The sequence below is a fragment of the Sturnira hondurensis genome, unplaced genomic scaffold (genome assembly GCF_014824575.4).
Source record: "Sturnira hondurensis isolate 20B ecotype Veracruz unplaced genomic scaffold, ASM1482457v3 Scaffold0014384, whole genome shotgun sequence".
NCBI classification, from domain to species: domain Eukaryota; kingdom Metazoa; phylum Chordata; class Mammalia; order Chiroptera; family Phyllostomidae; genus Sturnira; species Sturnira hondurensis.
Window position 1 is genome coordinate 3945813 of NW_028087015.1, and position 16845 is coordinate 3962657.

Here is a 16845-nt window from a genome sequence, read left to right on the forward strand (position 1 = left end):
TATTCTAACTTATAGAAATACTACCTTACAAAATGAGGAGAAACTGATAACATACATGGAAAAACTCAGAAATCTTAATTACTCTTTATATATAATGCTAAATGCTAAAATATACCTAACACATTAAGCATACCTGTATCTCTATTTCACCAGTACTTGTTAATGGTAGGTATACCAGTCCCAGGATGACAGATTCCCCATCCATCCCCTTCCCACCACAGCAAAATAAACTGTCACGAGGTTACGAAGCCTTAAATGGGCATCCACACTTGGTGAAGAGTGAAGACAAGAGGCTATCATACTTCACCTTTATATTGTGCACGGAGCATTCTCTGTTTTGTCCTTTGCACCTTCCTGGATCTCAAAGGCAAGAAAAGACCAAAGCCTAAAGGATGTCAGTAAGTAGACAAGGCAAAGAAACTTGCAGTAATTCTGGGATCAGCCATGCATCTGGGAAATCTGTTTATGCCTCACCCCTTGCCCCCATGGGATAGTTAGAGAGAGGCAATTAAGAGGCAGTTATGAAAGAAGTAGCTCAGAGGTTAAGAGCACAAGGTCTGGTAGCAGAATTCCTGTTAATTAATCTCACAATTTCCTCATCTGTAAATAAGTTGTGAGGCAATGTACTGAAAGTGTTTAGCACAGTACCTGGCACATAGTAAATATTCAATAAACATCAGGCTCCTCTTTCCTCTCCCACCCCCCTTGCCCTCTCCATCTTTACGGGCCCTGTAGTTTTCAGTAGAAACTTGAGAAACATCTCCCCTAACCAATCCTGGATACAATCTCCTGAGGCATAGGAATCGACACTTTGATGTTTGGGACAAATGGAGATCAATTATTGACACCTGAGTGGGCCTTGGGTTTAATGAATATTTGTTAAGTTTCACAAAATATAAAAGTTATGAAAATGAGGCCACTAGAGCCTTGAAAATACAGAAAAATCTTTCTACTGGATACACTATTATTTGATTTACCCAGATGGCTTTGCTTCCTCTTGGCCAATCTCTTTCTGCCACTTGATAATTTCTTTCAATAAAGAACATAGTCAAAGTTTTAGCCCATTTATTCTTAATCAGGTTGTCTAATTTTTGTCATAGACTTGTAGACTTAGACTTATTTTTACCATAGTTATTTTTTTATGGGTTAGATATGTTAAAAATACTTTTTCCTTTTTTTCGGGTTTGCGTTTTAACTCATTTCATGGGGTCTCTTGATGAAATAATGTTCTTAGTTTTGAAGAACATTTTCCCTTATGGTTAGCTCTTTCTGTGGCTTATTTAAGAACTCTTACCCTTTCCCAAGGTCATTAAAATAGCATTATTTTGCACTTCATAATATTTCATAACCCTGTATTCTACCAGCAATTGATTTTCATCACGTATGCTGTGCTTTAGGGGAAATTTCCTTTTGATACTTTATGTAACTGGTACAGCCCAATTACTGCAATGACTTTCTTTTCTTCCCTTGCTCCGAAGTGCCATGTTACTAATGAAAAGGCCAAACATGCAGGGGTCAGCTTGTAAGGCTTTATTTTATTCTATTGGCTTACTGTCTATTCCTATGCCATAATAAGAATCTCTTACTGAGCTTAATAATAAGCCTCAATATCTGATAAAGTTCCTTCTTTCATATTATTGTTATTCTTTGAGGGTGTCTTTGCTATTCTTGGCCTTTTCCATGACCATATAAAATTTAGAGTTACCTTATCAAGTTCTTTTTTTAAAAGTCAGAATTTTTATTGAAACTACATTGAATTTGTAGATAAATGTAGGAAGAGTTAGAAATCTTTAAAAATAGACCTGAAGTAACCAAAGCAACCTTGAAAATTAAGAACAAAGTTGGAGAACTCATACATTCTGATTTTAAACATACGCCAAAGTTTTATAATAAAAAAGACTACATGCTACGGGCCCGAGGACCGACATACACACGTCAAAGAAATGGAACTGAGAGTCCGGAAAGAAATCCTTGTATTTATGTTCCACTGACTTCCCTTGAGGATGCCAAGACCATTCAAATAGGCAAAGGAATCTTTTTAGAGTTAATGCAAACATTCTAAAATTGTGAGGATGGCTGAATAACTCTATAACATTACTAAAAATCACTGAATTGTACACTTCAAATGTTGGTGAATATTTTGTGTTTTTTTTTTTAAGATTTTATTTATTTATTTATTTTTAGAGGGGAAGGAGAGAGGGAGAGAAACATCAATGTATGGTTGCCTTTTTGTGCATCCCCTGCTGGTAGTTACCCTGCAAGGAACCAGTTTGCAACCCAGGCATGTGCCCTGACTGGGAATCGAACCGCAATCATCTGGTTCGCAGGCCCGCGCTCAATCCACTGATCTATGCCAGCCAGGGCCAAATGTTGGTGAATATTTTGGTATGCACATTTTCCTCAATAGATATGTTTAATAATCAACTGAATAACTTAAAAAATACTTAAAAATATAGTTTTAAAATACATGACCTTAGCTTCTCTCTCCATTTATTAAAAAAATTTCAAAAATTATCTTGGTAGAATTCTGTTTATATTTGAATGAATATTTTGTCCCAACCTTATTAATTCCTATTAATATACATGACATACTCTAATATCTTTCTCATCAAAACAGAAACAAAAACAAAAATCCCTCAAACCTCTTCAGTTCACACTATATCCCTCAATTCTCTTTCATGACAAAACTTCACAAGAGACCTGATCACAGCCCATGTGATTTCTGCTTTCTCACCTCCTATCTACTTACTCTAATCGGGCTTCTGCTCTCAACATTCCGCTGAAACTGGTCTTGCACAAGTCACTAACAATCGCTGCACAGCCAAGTCCAGGACGCTCTTCTGACCCACCTTCCCCAACCTTCGGTAGCGTTTCCTAAGTAGGCCAGGACCTCTTTCTTGCTACATACTCAGTGCCTTTGTCTTATGTTTGGAACACATAAATTAAATTTATTTATTTTAATTTATTTGGTATCCTGTGACTTCTAGCTTATCCCATAACTAAAATCACCTTTCATAGGGAAGAGATTTCAGACACTGGATGACATTCAGGAAAATATGATGGGGCAGCTGATGGAGATTTGGGAGAACTGTTTGAGGTCTCAAGGTGTCTGCTTTGAAGGGGACTGAGGGGTCATTGTCCTGTGCACAATGTTTGTTGTATTTTATATCTTCATCAATAAATTTTTCTATTTTTCATATCATATGGCTGGATACCTTCTGGACAGACCTCATATATTCGGTTGTAATTTTAACACTCCTGAAATTGGTACATAATTTTAACCAAATACGTGTCTTTCATTTGAGAATCTTTCCATCTCTTTCCAAAGGCTTTACTGATTAAACTGACTGTCAATCCATGGTGTCTTAAAAATTCAGGAAATATGGCAAATTTTCCTGTAAGTTAAAAGAATGAATGGCTAGGAATATGCAACAACATTTATTTAGTACTTTCTTTGTGCTAGGCATAGTGCTAAAAGCTTTTTTTATAGAATGTCAAATTTCATTCTTATAACTACTATTATATTCCATGTTTGTGCCCCCCTCAAAAAATGGTATGTTGAAGCCCTAAACCTTGATGTGATGGTATTCAGAGGTGGAGGTCTTTGGGAGGTTGTTAAGTTTAGATGAGTCATGACTGTGGGACCACCATGAAGGGATGTGTACCCTCAGGAAGACTGAGATATGTTCTCTCTCTCGGCACAACTGAGGAAATGCCACATGAGCACGCAGCAAGAAGGGGCTGTGTACAAGCAAGGAAGTGAAACATCACCAGGAACCAAATCTGCTGGCACCTTGATCTTGGACCTCCTAGCTGCCAGAATTGTGGGAAATATATGTCTGACATGTCTGTTGTTTAAGCCACCCACTCTATGTACAGGATTTTTTTATAGCAGCCCACACAGACTAAGACAATCATACACATTTGGAAATTGAGGATCAGAGTGATTGAGTAAGGCTAAGGTCACAATAACTTTCTTAAGCCACAGCTCTGTTTGATTTCAAAGCCAAATTCTGAACCACTTCTCTACTGTATCCATGAAATTTAATACTGTGCTTTCAATCACAAATTTATCAGCTCTTTCTATATTTTTTACATCATACACATGCATCCTTCTGGTCAAAGGCACACTCTTCTGCCTAGATTCCTGCCACAGCCTCCTAACAGGTCTCTTGCATATACATTCTCTTTTTCTCCCTCTCATCTGTCTTTCGCTCAGAAACTAATGAGATCATTTTACAATACAACATGTCCTAAGACTTCTAAAATCTACATGGCTCACAAAACCACCTGGAGTAAAAACTGTAGTTTACAATGGCCTACAGGTCCTGCGTAATCCTTCCCAGCCAAGCTCACTTCTCTGACTTCACCTCCTATGACTAACTCTTTCTTATCTGCTCCAGACACACTGCTCTTCCTGCTGGACCCACTCTCCCCTCAGGTCCACACTCTTGTTTTGTGACTTTCACGTATACTGTGTTCTTTGTCTGTAATGCGTTTTGCAGATAGATTTCTCACTTCCTTTAAGTTTGATCAATTCCTAGTTCTCAGTAAGATCTACCTTAAGTATTCCTATTTTAATACCTCAATCTACTTCCCCCATGTTCTGACACTTCTACTTTGCTCTACTTTTTCCACGACACCTATCAACTTTTAATATATACATAATTTTACTTACTTATTATGTTTATTGTTTGACCTTTCTGCTAGTGTTTAATCCATGAAGGCCAGAATCTTTGCCTGCTTTACTTAATGGATGTAACCTCAAGTGCCAAGGACAGTGCCTAACATGTAGTAGGCAAATAAATATTAGTTGACTAAATGAACTTTAGAAAATAGATTACTTGTCACTGGAAGACAGAGAATATTTTAGGTCAGCTATTGGGAACAGAGGGATCCAGCCAACTCCTCATCAACTCACCAAAAGAATACAGACAGATCTAAACAGTCTCAAATATATTCAAGGTAAATATTTTAAATATAATAAAATACAAAGTAAAAATGAAAGTCATCCATTAGCCAGAATCACTAATGCCATTTATATATACAAGAGGTAGAGACCCCCCCAAAACCAGAATTATCTTGTGTAGGTGGGCCCCTTGTTGTACAGACTTCCCCTGATAGATCAGTGATCTAGGAACCTGTCTGTGTCAGTGGGCCAGCTGGTGTTGTTGTGAGAGGCTGCTTTTGGCTTCAGTAAACTTTTCTTTAAGACTCTTTCAATGTATTTACCCATTTTACGGTGGGAGATTCATGAGCACACCTGCCCACACCACGCTGAGTGTCCAGCAGCTTCTGACCAAGAATGGCGTGATCCCCATGCCTGACCCTCCCTCTTCACCTGACCTCACCCTGAGTGACTTCTGTTTGCCCAGATGAAACAAGTCTTCAAAGAGAAACATTTTGCTGAGGTGGAAGAGGTGAAACTAAAAAGGCAGAAGCACCAAAACGCATCAAAATCGATGAGTTCAAAAACTGTTTTGGGCAGTAGAAAAAATGTCTTGATAGGTGTACTGTAGCAAATGGAGAGTACTTTGAAGGTGACTGAAGTTTAAACATATAAGAATAAATACACAATTTTTATAAATAAATTCTGTTTTGGGGGGGTCCCCTCTTTGTGTATACAAATGTGTGTGTATTTTTAGTGTTTTTCCTAGTGTTTGTCCTGTGTATAAACTATCTTTAACTTTTTTAACAAACAAAATTAATAGACCAAACTAAAAAGTTTCTGCACAACAAAAGAAATCAATAAAATGAAAAGACAACGTAATAAAGGGGAGAAAATATTTGCAAGTCATATATGTGATAAAAGGCATGTATCTTTTAAAAATATTTTATTGATTGTGCTATTAAAAGTCGTCCAAAGTTGTCCCTTTTGTCTCCCTCCACCCAGCACCCCTGACTCCCTCAGGAAAGCCCCCTAGCTCTGTTCACGTCCATGGGTCATGCGTACCAGTTCTTTAGCTACTCCATTTCCTATACTGTGCTTCACATCCCCATGGCTATTCTGTAACTACCTGTTTGTCCTTTTTAATCTCCTCACCTCTTCATCCATTCTCTCACGCTCCCCTGCCATCTGGCAGTCATCTCTGTACCTTTGATTCTGTCTCTGTTCTTCTCATTTGTTTAGTTTGTTTTTTTATATTTAATTGTTGATAGGTATGTCTTTATTGCCATTTTATTATTCACAGTTTTGATCTTCTTCTTTTTCTTAAATAAGTCCCTTTAACATTTAGTTTAACAAAACAATGGTTTGGTGATGATGAACTCCTTTTATTTTTCTTATATGGGAAGCTCTTTATCTTCCCTTCAATTCTAAATGATAGCTTTGCTGGGTAGAGCAATCTTGGCTGTAGGTCCCTGCTTTTCATGACTTTGAATATTTCTTGCCAATCTCTTCTAGTCTGCAAAGTTTCTTTTGAGAAATCAGCTGACAGCCTTATGGGAACTCCCGTATAGGTAATTTATTGCTCTTTCTTGCTGCCTTTAAGATTCTCTTTTTCTCTTTAACCTTCAGCATTTTGAGGTTAAGGTTAAGGATCCAGTGGAGGATCAGCTGTGCTGGGTGGGGCAGGGTGGTGGTGCTCTGACGAGGGTGTAGCTATTCACTCGGTGCATAGGCTCTGGGGTTTCCCAGGTACTGCGGGTCAGGGTCAGCCACCACCTGCGTTCTGCCTGAGGCCACCCAGCGTGAGCTACAAAGTGCTCCGCAGAAGGCTGCTATTTGTGCTGGGCTTGGAGGTTCCCAGGCAAAACAAAACTGTGATCCGAATCTGGCCGCTGCTAGTGTCAGGCCTTGGGCCGCTTAGCCAGAGGTACGGGGATGGGTGCGGGTCACCAGTTGGGTCAGATGGAACCTCAGTTAAACACCAGGGCAGGGCAAAGTGTGTAAGCCAGGTTGATGGAGTCTCAGATAGGCTCCTGCCTGCCGCCTGCCGGTTCTGTTGGCCTGTGGGAAAGGCTCAAAAAAGACATGATGGCTTCTGCCTGCCTTTCTGTTTGGGCAACAGTGGTCCCCCAGCTCTGCCCTGATGCCAGACACTTCAGTTCCTCCCTGTATGTGACTGGTGCCTTTCAAGCTGCTACCCCAGTGGTGTTACAGCTCAGAGAGAGTGCATCTGAGCGAGTTTGGCTCTGGTCTTTGAAGAGGAGCTGCTAAGGTGTCCAGCAGTTTTGTTCACCAGCTCCAATCCAGCCGGTTTTTATAGCTGGAAGTTACGGGGTCCTCTCTTTCCGGCCCCTCTGGGCTGGCGGGCCTGCTATGGGGCTGGGAGCCCCCCACTCCAGAAATATCCCTCCCGAATTTTTATGCACCACGCATCAGTGTGGGACCAGCCTGTTCTGCATGTCTCTGCCTCTCCTACCAGTCTGGATGGATGTGGTTTCTTTAGTTCCGTAGTTGTTGGATTTCCATTCAACTCAATTTCTGATGGTTCTGAGTGATGGTGGTTCTGCAGTTTGATTGTAATTTTGATGATGTTGTGCAAAGAGGCCAGCTGTGTTTACCTATGTCTCTCTCTATCTTGACTGGAAGCCCTACTGAAAGAGTTTGTATCTTTAGAAAATACGAAGAACTCATACAAACCAAGAGCAAAAGCCAAAACCAATAAATCCGATTTTAAAATGGGCAGATGATCTAAACAGACATTTTTGAAAGAAGATATACAGATAGCTAGCAGGTGCATGAAAAGATGCTCAACATCACTAATCATCGGCGAAATGCAAATCCAAAAGATACCACTATAAGATATTACATCATACCTGTTAGAATAGCTACTACCAAAAATAGATTAAAAAAACAACAAATGTTAGTGAGGATATAAAGAAATGAGAACCCTCATGCACTTTTGGTGGGATTATATATTGGCACAGCCACTATGGAAGACAGCATGGAGTTTCCTCAAAAAATTAGAAATTATCTCAACATATGCACAAATATCAAATCACTACATTGTATACCTGAAACTAATATAATCATATATGTCAATTATACCTCAATATAAGAAAATACAAAATTAAGATTAGCCTCTCTCTTGGCATATATACAGATGTCTTTTATTAATAACAACAGAAAAACTTCTCCTTGGATACTACAGTTCCATTATAAGTTCTTTCCTCTTCAGAATTGAGTTCTTGGAAGAAAAAAAGAATATCATTTCTGTATATTCTTTCCTACTACCCATTTTAAATAAAACTGCCATTGCCTGAAGTCATCTGTGACCTATATGCCTGATCCAACAGACTATTTTTACCTCTTGCTATATTCAACAATGCTACAGCATTTAATATTGTTGGCTAATTTCTTTTCTTAAAATTGTCCTTTTCAAGAATGCCACTTGAATAGAGTTTCCTTTTCATTTCTAACCCTGTTTCTTTTTCTGGCTTCTTTTCCTTTGGCTGCCCACTAAATGCTGGAGTTCTGTAGTGCCCAGGCGTGGCTGGGCCTTTGCCCTTCTAACAGCTCCTGTTCTCCTTCAGCAGACTCACCTTGAACTCCTCTGTAGTTGTAGGCACTATCTGTTATACTGATGAATGGGCAGTCTCCAGCACTAGCCCACAGCACTCTCCCGAATCCCAAATCCATCAGTCTCGGGGTAGCCACTGATCCGTTAGAGCTCCCCCTCTCTGTAGATTTGCTGCCCGGGGATATGGAAACGCAGTATGTTCAAAGGTAAGTTAACTTTTCCCTTAAACCTGCTTCTCGTCAAAGACCTTAGTCATTGTTACCACAACCTAATCGTTATTCCCCCGAAGAGGAAATTTATCAGTCATTTGAGAGTTTTCCTTTATCTTCACTTTCTACATCTCATCCCGATCAGTGATACAGATTCCACTTGCTGTAAAGCTCTGCATTCCCCTCCCCTTTGTTCTCCCATTGTTTCTGCCTCAGTTCAGCCCCATCTTCTGCTGTGTGAACTTAAGAGCCCCCTCCTCTTTAACTATCCCTACAGTTCACACTCTGTACCGCCGCCAGACGGATCTTTCTAAAGGGAATTTGGAATACATCACCATATGTGTGTCTCTTACAGGAAGAGGAAAATTTTACCCTTTTTCTTTCAGTCCAGAGAACCTCCATCCAGGCTCAGGTGAAGGATTTACAATTTAGATAGACCAGTTCGCAGGTCACTGACCAAACGTTACTAACCAGTAGATGAGGTCATGATGTTAAAAACGCGGCCCTGCCACCATCTTTTCCTCTCCTTTTTCCAGACTATAATGCTCAGAAATCTGACACTTTCAGGCTGAGAGGACAGCTGGTTGGCAAGTAACAAGTATGAATTTGGAGCTCTATTTTTTAACTAAAAAAGCAACACATGCTTATGGTAACAAATGAAACAATACAATATAATAACACACAGGCAAAGCAAATTGTGGCAGACACTATTGGCTGGATAACCCAATATTTTTCTCGACCTCATTTTCTTTATGAGAACTATTACCTGTTATGTAACCCAGAAAACCTAAATGGTTATTTACCTAGGCTTCCTTATAGCTAGAGTCAACCCATTTTTGGCCAATGAGACATAAAGAAAGTATGCTGACAGTTCCTGGAAAGCTCTGAATTCCACTACCACCCCCCCCCCCCAAAGAAAAAGTTTACATTATCCCTTTTCTTTCTTTGAATACAATGATCCTGATATTTGGATCTGTGTCAGCCATCTTGCAGCATGAGGCAATGGGCATGAGAACAGAAGGAAAGTGGAGACAGAGTTAGAGTCTGCCTCCTTGATTGCAGAAATTATCTCTAGTCTTACTGCACGAGAAAAATAAATGCTGCTCCTGCCAGTCAAGTTTCTTTTATTTACAGCTAAAATTGCAATAACCATCTCCACTCCACCTGCCAACTTCCTCCCTTCCACAAGCAACCATCCCTGGGCCAACATTGGTGAATTTTTTCATACTTTCTGTAGGCTCACCCAAAATATAAAAGTACATGTGCTCATAAACACACTGTTGCTACTTTTTTCACTTACCAATGCATCATGAATATCTATGTAAGTTAGTATATGATCTATCTTTTCCTCTTATTTTTAAGCCTATATACACACATATTTTGCATGAATAAAATGATCTCATATCTTTTTATATTTCTGCTTTTCTTTTTTGCTTGCCTTTGTGGACTTACTCCTCCTCCCAGTCTCCTGTCTCATTCCTTGCACTGTTCCATCTTGCACCTTATCCCTTCTTCTCTGAAGCCTGATCACTCTCCTTTTGTTATTCTCCCCTCTGTAAAAATGTTTCACCCCTCTTTTATGTCCCTACTAGTCTTTCTATACTTCCACAATGCCTATGTTAATTGTCTACACATGTTCTCCTCTATGACAGTTACATGACCCTTGTGGGCATGGACTATGCTTTATGTATTTTTTCTTAACTCCTGAACCTGGAGGTGAAAACAGAAATTGGAATCAAGGGTAGAAGTGCAAAGGAAATTTCAGGTAAGGGGGCAGCATGGGGAAACCATGGAGTGTGTGGATGAGGCACTTGTTAGTGCAACAAGAGCTTTTTTCAGTAAGAGATAGGAAACATTCCTTGGAGATAAAAGCTGTTGATCAGGAATGGGCCATCTATAGACTACGGGCCAAATACAACCTGCTGCTCGTTTCTGTAAACCTCACTGGGACACAGACATGCTCATTTGCTTCTGCACAGTGGACGGCTGCTTCTGTGCTACCATGGCAGAACTAGTGCTAGGGACGGAGACTGTGCGATCAGCAAAGCAAAGCCCAAGAAGTTTCATTATGTTCCTGAATGTAGCAGTGCTTATTTCCACCACAGTCAACAAATATTTACTGAGTGAGGTAATGAGCATTATTTCAGGCCTTCTTAGTCTGCTTGGGCTGCAATAACAAAGTACCATAGACTGGGTAGCTTGAACAACAGACATTTATTTTTGTCTTGAAGCTGGGAATCCAAGATCAGGGTGCCATATATGGTTGTGTTCCGATGACGAATCTCTTCCTGGCTTGCAGACGGCCACCTTCTCTCTGTGTGCTCATGTGGCTTTTCCTCCGTGCATGCGGAAAGAGGTATTTCTCTCTTCCTTTTCTTACAAGGCCAGCAATCCTATGTGATCACCCCTCCCCTGCACCTATATGACCTCATTTAACCTTAATTACCTCCTAATAACACTATCTCCAAATACAGTCATGGAGGCAGGAGCTTAAACATAGGGACACGATTCACTCCCCAGCAGGGATAAACGAGGCCCTAGGAACACTGCAGTGAACATACCAAGCAAGTGGGGCCTATTAACTAGTTCTTTAAAAAGGAAGAAAAATGTGAAGGTGTTTACAAGAATGTGAGTGTTAAGCAGCAGAAAGAGGCAGTTACTAAGAAATGGGGTACCATGGGTCTGAGCCAGAGTGGTTGCCTTGGGAATTTAAAACATTTTGCAACCAAAATCAGCAGGAGCTAATTTTCATTTGGGTGGAGGAGGACACATTGACTTTATAATGAATAATTTTGAATTTTTTTCTTCATAAGTCTTAAAATAATCATATCTATTGAGTTCACATTTTCATTTTAATTTTCATTCCTCTACTACTTTTGACCTTGTTTTTGACCTCCAGGCAGGTGAGAGCAGTCCCACAGGGCTACCATGGAGAGCGAACACAGGACTGTAACAGAAGTCATTTTTCTGTGTCAAGTGCCAATCCTTACAGCTGTTGGTCAGCTCCAGATCCACGACATTCAGCTACTCAAAACCACAGCCTGTCACTCAGAGAGCAGAGTTCATTTAGTGTTCTCTCTTTCTTCCTGAACCACTCGGGCCTCTTTTCCTGCCTTATTCCTTACTTCTTTATTTTCTTTGGAGGAAAAAACCGTTTATATATTAACCAATACATTTTTTGTTCAAGATTCTTGTTATCTATGACCTTCCTTCTTCAGTTGGGGGAAACAGGTACTGTTTTACTGCATCAGGGAACGGATGGCATGGCAGTATGTAAATAACAAAGAAATTATTAAAGTTTCAGCATTTGATTTTCAAATGACTAGGATTCTGAGTATAAATGATAGATTTGAAGGGCCTTTTTCCTGTTCCTCCTAGCCCCACTCCCTCATGCTCAACATATGTTAGATAAAGAGTCTATGGAGCTGGGCAGGAACCCGGTGGATTGCCGAGAAAGCAGTCTGCAACATGTTCATCTCACCTTAAACCAGTGGGAGGACGATGGACAGAACGGGAAATTCCATCGGATTTGGCTTTTACTGGTAGGGCCACGGCCTCCAATCTCTAGCATATAGTCTAAGAAGGAAGCAAAGTCTCGGAATTCACGCTTAGCACAGTAAGGGAGCAGCAAAAGATGGCACTGATGTAGCACCGAGGGGACAGTTCTTTAACTGTCAATCAATCAGTAAATATAGGGAAGAAAGTAAAGTGACCATGCAGACAGCTCAGTGGGTGTCAACCAGGCCAAAGAGTCATTCTACTTGACAACATGCTGACACTTGGAAGGCCCTAGAAACCGAAGAGACATACCTGGGGGAAAGGAGAGGAGAAAGTCCTGTATTGATTAAATGATTAAGACTTAGTTTCTAGCCTCCAATAGAAAGAGGGCTCAAAATAAAAATTAAATTCACTCAATGATGCATTCATTCATTCAGCAAATGTCCATTACATATTTATTACGTACAAATAACTTTTAATTACAAATAATAAAAATTACATTTCCCAAATACCTGACTTTGTGGAGGATGATTAATTCTTAGAACAAATTCTTCCCCCTGCTGTCTTTTCATTGTATCTTTTAACCTTTTCACATAAACTGGAAGTTTGGCTACATTTCTCTGTATCTTGTTTTATTGCATTTTTCCTATGTTTTACACAAAGTCCACACTAGTAATGGAAAAAGTTTAGATATTAAGGTTATAAGAAAATTGCAGTGATTAAGAAGCAGTATATTTGAAATTACTGTAATTACTGTTGCAGAATTATTTTGATTGTTAAAAATGCAAATTTTTATAAATGTCATTGTGTTATAAAAATCTGTATTTCTAGTCTCAAAATATGACTTAAATTTGCATAAATGCATATTCTAAATTCAACAGTTTGGGATTTCTAACATATGCTAGCTTCCAAATCAGTCATTAAAAACATATTTTAGGAAACAATTGGAAGAGTTTTTTGCAAAAAGCCACTTTTGGTCATTACTGGAAAATAAACCAATGTAGTGAGCCTTCCTCAAGTGCTAATTAAGCAAAGGTGCTACATAAAGTGTTCAAAACCCTACTATATATATTGAAGGCATAGGTTTGAAGTTATGACTCTCTATATAGCAGCGAACTAGAAAGGCTATTTGGCCTGAGGAATGTGGTACAGAAGCCAGCTACCCTGGACAGAGCCAGCAGAAGAATACCAGCTTTCCAAACCTGCAGCCACTTGTTGGGGTGAGGTCTGAGCCCACACTTCCCTAGAGTCTGGGAAACCCCGCATAGAAAGAATAACATTAAAATAATTCCTATACTAACAAAAGCCATAGAACCACAGTACAGTCAAACACAAAACTGGTCCCAATTCCCCCAAACTCAGTTCCCCTGAGAGTTACACAAAAGCAATTTTCACTGAAGATAAGCACACAGTGAAAACTTTTAAAGTATCCCAGAAACCAGACTGGCAATGGAGACTATGAGTAGATGTGCGAATGGAAAAACTCACTTTTGAAAAACTACAGATAACTAACAATATACTAAAAATTCAAGTAAGTGTGTCAAGAGAATTTAAAAGAGGAATACAGTCAGTAAGGCAAGAAGAGGATATAATAAAAATATAATAAAAAGCAAAAAGTGAATTTGAAAAAGAACCCTAATGGAGACTGTAAATATAAAAAAGGCAGTTAAAGAAGACAGATTCAGTGAAGTGGAGAACATTGCTAATGGAAATAATCTTTAAGATTCTCAGCTTATTTTAGAGAGACATGGTAGAGACTTCCTTGAGACATTCTAAGCATAGATTAAGGGTACAAGGAATTTTTAAAAATCATCTACTTAAGCACTAAACCCAAGGCTTCTCTGAAAATCTCTTTTATTGGCCTGGCTGGTGTGGCTCAGTGGACTGAATACCAGACTGTGAACCAAAAGGTCACTGGTTCTATTCCCAGCCAGGGCACATGCCTGCGTTGTAGGCTAGTCCCCAGCAAGGGGAATGGGAGAGGCAACTACTCATTGATGTTTCTCTCCCTCTCTCCCTCCCTTCCCCTCTCTCTAAAAATCAATAAATAAAATCTTAATTTTTTATTTTAAAATTTTATTTATTGATCTTTAAAAAAATCTTTTATTTAGATTTTTGTATTTATTGGTTTTTAGAGCGAACGTAGAATGTGGCAGGAGAGAAAGAAACATCAGTTTGTTGTTCCACTTATTTATGTATTCATTGGTTCATTCTTGTTTGTGCCTTGACTGAGGGTCAAACCTGCAACTTTGGTTTATTGGGATGATGCTCTAATCAACTGAGTTACCTGGCCAGGGCCTTAAAATCCCCTCTCAATCATACTCTATATGTCTCTCTAATAATCAAATTGCATTATACTCTTCTAGGTAGGCAGTGCCCAACTCCAGTGTCACATGTGTGAGAACAATTCTGTTTTTTTCCTAAGTCACTGGCCCTCTGATGTGACTGTACTAAAATCTTCACCATTCACCATTCCTTCCAAATTCTTCCTTGGATCTGCACCTCTGTTCCTCCAATGGCTTGTCACATTAAAAAACAAAACAAAACACCACCAACAAAACAAAAACACAAAAGCACAGAATTCTCTTAGTCTGGGAGTTTGTTTTAGCTACCTCTCTACCTCTTTTCTTCCTATCATAGCCAAACTTCTGAAATAAAAACTACTTGTTTTCTAAATTTTATCACTTTTACAAATATTCTTCAATCTACTTCCAGCTATTACTAGATAAAATAGATATTTTAAGTTTTCTTCTTTCTTGATTTCTTGGTTGCATTTGACACTGTTGAAAAATGTTCTTAAACATTTTTAAGTATCTTTAAATATTTGTCACTTCTCTTGATTTTTATGATACTATATCCTTTTTTCTTATCTTCCTGCTTGTTGCTCCAGTGTATCTTTTACCTCCTATTAAAGTTGGAGTTCCTTAATGACTTCTAAAATGCCTTCTCATTTTTCCTTCCTAATCTATATAATTTCCCTAGGCAATGCACCCACAGCTTGTTCTAATACCTATGTACAGATGACTTTCAGATCTATAACTCCACCCCTGGCCTCTCTTTTGAGCTCCAAATTTATGTACCTAAGTCTCTATTTGATATTTCTGTTGTGATGTCTGAAAGCACCTCAATTCAATATGCTTCAAAATGAACTCACAATCTTTTCTCCGTAACCGAGCCACTTCTAATTTTCTTCAACCTACTCACTCCATCCAGCTCCTCATGCCTGTACTCTAGGTATTATCCTTGATATCTCTCCTCAATGTATCAGTAAATCCTGTTTATTACAGTCCTAGAATTTCTCTAGAACCAACTCCTACCTTTCTGTCTTTACCACTATCACTCTCTCTCTTCACCTGGTCTACTTCAATAAACTATTTATATCCTTTCTTGCCTAATAATTTTTGTACACTTTGCTAAAATAACTCTTGCAAACTGCCATTCTTATCTGGTCACTCTATGGCTTAAGAACCCCCCTTGCCTCTCAATCGCTCTCAGGCTAGAGAACCAACATACCACGGTCCCTCCAGCCCCAGTCCAACCTCACCAACGTCATCACCACCTACGCTATTGCCCTCTGAGCTCTAGCACGTCCTTTCCCTTCCTTAATGTACTAGCCTTTTTCAGGGTACAGAACCTGGCACACGTTGATCTATTTATCCAGAATGTTAGGCCCTCTTACCTCTTTATCTAGTTAACTCCTCCTCATTTATTAAAAGTTGGCTAAGAGTCACTATTTCAGGAAAACCTCCTCTGACTCCTTAATCTGAAACAGGTCCCCCAGTTATACGCTCTCACAGCAACGTGCACTTCTCCGTTACAGCATCTATCATAGTTTGAATTTTACACATTTGTGTATGACAGCTTGATTACTGTGGCACTCCTATTAGGCCACAGGCTCTGTGCCTAATACATGGGCAGCATGTAGTACACACATCAGTTGAATGAGATATAATAATATGTTTAATAAATTAACAATGTTTGCAAATAATTTAGCTTTTAAATTCCTTATTTCTAATCAGTTTCATTTTATTACCCTTATACTCTGAATCTATTTGCATTCTGATGTTATTTCCTGACTAGGGGAAAGGGAAAGGGTTACAGATGCGGGCTGGGACGTATATGTAAACCTGGAGATGTTCCTAAGATGTCTACATAGTTCTCTTTCATTTGTGTCATAGTGAGGGAAAGAAAAAAGCTGAGATTGCCAACTAGTAGCTTCTTACTTTTAAATAAAGCAAAGTTGCAAGAAAATGATATTTTACTTATTTTCTATGATATAGAAATTACCTTGAGACACATTAGGCCTCTGTAGGCTAGTCAGCAACATGTGACTAAAGGAACTCATATTTTATTTACTCTATTGTATCCATTGTGCAGTGTCCTAGATTCAACCTCCCCTCTGGAAATAAGCAAGCTTTTTAAAAACTAAGTAACCTAATAGGCAAAAAGTAGAACAATCTAGTTCTCCAAAACAGTGTTTCAAGTGTGTAACCGTCCATACACTGACGGTTACACAAAGAATGGACGGCGCAGGCTTTATTCTAGTTCCACGGACACCAGTAAAAATTTGGTTCACGTGTGTAATATTTACTTAAGCCTTTCAAGCATAATGCTGTGTATAATACTTTAAGTTAAGTTTATAAATGTTGCCCTGTCTGTGGAAAGCATTGCAT

General features: G+C 39.1%; 1 protein-coding gene across 2 annotated transcripts in view; it reads right to left on the reverse strand.

Moving 5' to 3' along the window:
• Nucleotides 1-16845, reverse strand: part of RNF180 (ring finger protein 180) — a 157247-nt gene that overhangs the window by 44545 nt on the left and 95857 nt on the right. The gene's annotated exons all lie outside the window — the stretch shown is intronic.